Here is a 6,258-nt window from a genome sequence, read left to right as displayed (position 1 = left end):
TGTAAGCAGTATGGTGAGCTCTGCTGCTCAGCGTGATGTCAATTGCTGAAATATATGCTGATAGGGATACTAGAATACTGCGTACTGCCTGCTTTATAGAGTATGAGAAGCAGTATGCACTGATAAACATTTCAAACAGCAGTGCGTTACATTTTGGCCATACAACCTTATGTCGTTGCATGTTTCTATTCAGTAAATTGCATTAAACTAGACATTGATATAAATATTTTATATTTAAATTCTGCTTATAATGTTTTGGCAAACATATTAAAATAAAAAATTAACAATATTGCTTTCAATTCCATTATCACACTGGAAGGTCATGTAAACCATTCCATGTAACTCTTTCACCGCCATTGACGAGATATCTTGTCAATTAATAGAAAACGCTTCCCCGCCAATGACGAGATTTTCCGTCTTTCCACAATACCGCTATTATCCACCAGGTGTCGCCCTTCCGCAACTTTTTAAAACCGGAAGTATTGCCCTATGGCAAGCAGCTGCATGTCCGTGTCTGTTTTAAAGATCGCTCTGAATGGGACCTCTATGAAAAGTCTGTCACAAAAATGGAATTATCTCTGCTTTTTGCTCAAAATGTGGTGTTTTTACAGAAACCTACCCATATTCAAAAGCTGATTATAAAAGAACCACTGAAGGTAGGATGAAACGGGTTTTTTTGTTTGAAAGCAGAGGGTCTGTTCTTTCATTTGGTATATTGTATGTTTATATATTTAAAGAAGAATATTTTCTGGAAGGCATTGAACTTTGGTGAAAATTATGAAAAACGCTGACGCTGGCTGGCAACTTTTAAAAAAAACGCTGGCGGTGAAAGAATTAAAAGTTGGTACATTTGAAATTTGATGAATAAAGCATGAATGACTTAAAGTGACAAAATGTAAGATGAAAAAAAATGAAAAATTACTTTAAATTGGTAACACCTAAAAAATATATAATATTTTTTCAACTTAACATTTTTACTTAAATTAAGAACATTTAAGTTCTGATTAAAGTATTTTTTTAAGTTAATCCAACTTTCGCGTGTCCTAAAAACATGTACACTCGATAGGGACTGCAATGCTCACAAACAAGCATAAATTATTAGTACTACACTAAGGGTTAAACGGGGATTTTGAAGATATGGAAAACCTACAATTAAAATAATCTACACTGTAAAAAGTGTTTCTGTGCCTTAGTAGATTTAACAAAATAAAATGAGTAAACTGTGTTAAAATTTTTGAATTCTTATTTTTTTAATCAAAATATGAGTTAAAATAACATAATCATTTGAATAATTTGAGTAATTCTAAATGAACACATCATTGAGTAAATTCAACTTCATTTTATCATTTATAATCCACTTAAATTCGTAAGAAAGAAATTAACTTAATAATTTTGTGTAATGATTTTATTATTAAACATAACTAACTAGGCAGTGGACTCATTTTCCAGCATGCTTTGCATGGGACTGCATTTGGAGAGTATAATTTGAATTGAAACTCTATTTTATGTGTTTTTAACTAAAAAAATAAAGACTTGTTAGTGTTTAATGTTCATTTATCTTCGAGATTTGGAAGAGTTTCTGTTTCTTCTTTGAGTTTTGTAGTTACCATTGTTCAGAAGACTGGAGCTTGTGCATAGACTGCATACAGCACACCCAAATGAAACTGAGTGGGTCCGTCGATTGAATAAACGTTTCGTGCCCTCATCTCACAGAATAAAAGAACAACGACAAACCATAAATAATATAATAATAATGAAATTAATTATGAAATCAGAAGACATTAACTAGTATTTTTTCATTTAAATGTTACCTAGTCTGTGTATAATATGCTGATATTTTTTACATTGGTTGTACTTAATTTATTTGCTTTTTCTTAAAATGCTACTTAATATTTTCGCATTCATTCAAATCCATTATTAAGTTTTCCTTACTCAAAATATCAGTTAGTTCAATAAATTTACAAAAAGTAGTTGGAAAAAGTTTGCCTTAATTTTATTGAGTTAGATCCAAGTAACAGTTTTTACAGTGTATGTTGAACCAACACAATAACAATGTTTCGCACTTTAACCTATAACTACAGTACCACTACTACTAATTACAATGATAGTAAAAATGATATGTCTACTTTATAACACTTTTATATGGTACACTCTTAAAATTGATGTGTTAAAATTTTACACAAAATATGTGTAAAAGGATTCCAACACATTTTTGTGTTAGAACTGACACACAATGTGTAAATATTATGCTTAACTGCTTACACAATGAATGTGTAAAACACGTTTACCAGCACACCATAAAATAAAATGCATAATTATTGTAATTTAATGACGATTTATATTTTAACGAAGTAACAAAATAAAATATATCTACTGTTAACCAAAATATATCTACTGTTAACCAAAATATATCTACTGTTAACCATTACTACCACATAACAGCCAGCGGGGATTTTCATAAGGACTTGCCGAGATCAAGCTGCGTTGGGCGGGGTACATTAGCGCTGAGTATCCGGTGGTTGTCTGGATCAGAACTCCGAAAGAGTCGGAGTAGATTTTTTAATAAACGCTATCTTTATTAACCGACCGCACATTTGATCTTTTTATACATACATTCTCGCCTAAATAGCTTTTGAATATACATTTTGTGACACAATAAGAGTAATATTTCAAACATTATGCAGGCGTTCTCTTCCATTGGTGGCTGTCGTAAGTTTACACGAGTCAGCTGATGACGTTTCACATGGACAGATAACTACGCATTGTTGTATATTTTATTTTTTTGCGTGTGTTATTATTGTTTTATTATTATGAAATTCATGAACATTATTATTGAGCCTTGGCAGTCTATTTTGTATTTGTTTTATTGTGGAGAAAAAACAGGCAAGAACGCATATTGTTGCGCCTGCGCTGTGACGTTCTTTATCCAACCGCATTTCTAGTCGAGAGGTCAAGAATGTTCCTGTCTGCATCAGGTAAGAATTTAAATTAAAAATTACAGTTATAATATAATATCTGTTTATCATATAGTGTAAGAAACGTTCGCATTAATTGTGCAGGAGACTGTTAATTTAAACTTTATTGTGGTAACGTTAAATGCTCGCTCGTTTTGCAAAGTTACGTTTGGAGATTCAAGTTAACAGTCATTGTTTAATGAAAGGCACATTGGACTACGGGTTATTAGTATGTGTGACACTTGCAGCACTTTAACGTAAATTTTAAACACCGTGTCTTAAATAGACGTGACACGCGTTAACGGGTTTCTTTTCAGTTTATGTCCTGACGTTATGGACGGGATATTATAAATTATGCCTTTCGATTATCACGACGCCTAGTCGCGTTTGGTTAAGCACATGGTGGAACAGTATGCACGTCACTGTACTAACGTACTGTACACCTGTGAGCGGCATGACGAGACAAAAAACTCATTATTAATCGGTGATGCTGTACATGCACCGCCACATTTTATAATAATGTTGTTTTTTATGTTCGTGTCGCGCCCCTCGCGTTCAATATAAAGTTAGACATTACGCAATTACTGGGAGAGTAACTGTTAGTGGTCTAATGGTAAGGAGTCAAACTTCACAAACCTTTCACTGCTTGCAGTAAGGCTGAAGTGCTATGTAGTGAATAAAATGGATGTAGTTTTGTGCTAACTTACTAGATGTAAAGTGTTTTTTTTTTTTGCACTATTGAGTTATAAATACTGCCCAGTAATACTTAACTAGATGTAAATCACAATTCTTATGTCAATGTTTGTTTGAAATCTTTTTCAGCTATCCACTGCCACTCGCAAAGGAGATTGTGTTGTTGGATTATGGTATCATTTGGTCAAAATGAGGGACGTGTACTGTAAGGATGTTTTTACCTACTTCATTTATGTGTATGAAATTACTTACTTGACAATGTGTATAACTGTACTTGACTCTAACTTAGTGCTATTTTGCATTGTTCATGATAGGAGCATTTTTCTTTCTTTTTTTTGATGGGCCATCGCCATCACACAGTGGATTTATAAAAATGAGACTACAGAACATCAGACGGAAGCTTCAACACGTGAGAGGACATCATCAATAAAGAATGCCATTGACCAAACCTTCAGTCATCAAAGGAGATGGATACATGTAATGACAAAATCACCAACTGTTGGTGAAATCTTTAAGGAATATCCCCAATGTATGGACATGCCAGTCTTTGTAATATACTAAACTGCAGATAACTTTACACAAAGTGTTTCATCATTTCAATATTCATATTTCTTATTAAATTTACTGAAGGTGGACATCGAGTTTTCCAGACTTACCGATAGGAAAGAAGACATGTTTATCAGGAAATGGGAGGTGACAATTATTGAGAAACTCAGGGAAATAGCATCTTTAGAGAAGAATGGACATCAGACATTCATTGACGAAAGCTGACAGTCAACATAATGGTATGATTTCCTGTCTCTGTTCCAAATTTTTTATTTGGAAAATTACATTTAAAATGTAACATTTAATGTAAGATATAAAAGTAATCCTTTTTAAAGAATTTTTTCTCATAATTTATATTTTGCATGTGACCTGCATGTTTACCACACCCAGATCTTCTGCTGTGTGAATTCTGTGTGAAGTCTCAGACCTGTGGGACTTAGAGGCGGTAAGCTTTGTGACTAAAAACTTTATATAAAATAAGTAATTTTCATACAACAACATTTTCTAATGATGTATATTGTTTCATTTCTGTAGGCTGGTACCAGCGTGACCTCTGCTTACTAAATGATGAAAAGGTGTCTAAAATCAGCTCAGCCACAGTTGGTTTCAAGCGGTTCTTCAGGACATAGAGTCCACTATGTAATTGTCGCAATGAATGATTTTCTTGCCTTTCCACTTGATGTTGACAATCTGTCCTGTGCAGTAGACAGACTTTTCAAATTTACTAGCTAAGTAACCTTAAGTATCCCTGCCAACTGTCTTCAGTTTTTTTTTTGTATGAATATGATCTACCCTTGTCCCAGTCCTCTTGCAAATGATCCAAGGCAATGGAGTTTCAAAATGGACCGCAAAATTGCAGTCTGTTTTAACCAATGCATGCACTGTGTGGCGGTTTCCCGGACAGGGATTAGACTAGTCCTAGCCTAAAACATTTTTAAGAGCTGTCCAAACTGAAAACAACTTGCACTGACATATCTTAAAATACATCAGTGCTCTTTGTTTTGCCTCAAAATGCACACAGGTAATGTTTTTAGTAAGGCATATTTGTTAAAACCAGATATATTTCCTAATTAATCTAAGGCCTAGTGCTGGATTAAGATATCCCTGTCCGGGAAACCACCCCTAAATATTTTGTGATGGAAATTTCTTTGAATACACTTGTCAAGTTAATTTGAAGTATTTTTCTTAATGTAAAATAACGTGTTAATGTTTCAGGACAAGGTAAGAATTTTTGATAACTTGCATGTTGAAAACGATTTCAGACATTGTTTCAACATGTTTAACACATGTGCTTTTAAATTCAATGAATTATTTTATAAATGGTGTTTTAAAATGTATGAATGTAATGTATGTTTGAAGTGATTATACTTGCACTTACATTTATTTAAATTAGCATACATCTAGCAACATACAGTACTAGCATATTTTCATGCTAGCATTAATTGTCAAATATTTGTTCTTTTACAAATAAATCGTTTGTGAACAATATTTAATAGTTGTCTGCTTGATTTCATTATTTAAAGTTTACAAATCGTATGTTTTTTTTTCTCTTTTATATTAAAACTAAACAATTACTGGGTAACACACAGTTGTGTTAAATCAATAGAAAGTTACACATTAATGTGTTTAATGAAGCAACACATTTTTTGTGTTGCATTTTATAACACATATTCTGTGTTAAATTTAACTCAACATGTGTTGTCCCTGCGCACACTCGGAACATGTGTAAAAAATAACACATGTTGTGTTGTTTTTGACACATTTGTTTTGGGAGTGTACAGCTTTGTGTGCACTTTCCTACATAATAACCAGGGTTGTGTATTCGAGTCACATGACGTGAAATTTAAAGACTTTTTCCATGTTTAAGTGCTCTAATAAGGTCCCCAGTGCTTTTATCAACCTAGAAAATGTGAATAAGATCAACTCAGTAACTTAAAGTAAACCATTCTCCACAAGCGTGTGAAAAAATAGGTCATTAAAATTCGGCTCCCCTGGTGATGTCAGAAGGGGATAATACCGGCCCTTAATCTGCACTATCCAACCACGACACTGCATTTAGTACAGA

General features: G+C 33.2%; 1 long non-coding RNA gene across 1 annotated transcript; it reads left to right on the top strand.

The window, feature by feature from the left end:
* Positions 1-2,153: 2,153 nt before the first annotated feature.
* LOC141350195 (uncharacterized) lies at positions 2,154-4,426 on the top strand. The gene is made up of 4 exons (XR_012358181.1): positions 2,154-2,975; positions 3,777-3,852; positions 4,008-4,124; positions 4,278-4,426. It is a non-coding gene; the product is annotated as an uncharacterized lncRNA (long non-coding RNA).
* The last annotated feature ends 1,832 nt before the right edge of the window (positions 4,427-6,258 follow it).

This window comes from Misgurnus anguillicaudatus, chromosome 17, assembly GCF_027580225.2.
Source record: "Misgurnus anguillicaudatus chromosome 17, ASM2758022v2, whole genome shotgun sequence".
Classification (NCBI taxonomy): Eukaryota; Metazoa; Chordata; class Actinopteri; order Cypriniformes; family Cobitidae; genus Misgurnus; species Misgurnus anguillicaudatus.
This window is presented reverse-complemented; position numbering and strand designations above follow the sequence as displayed.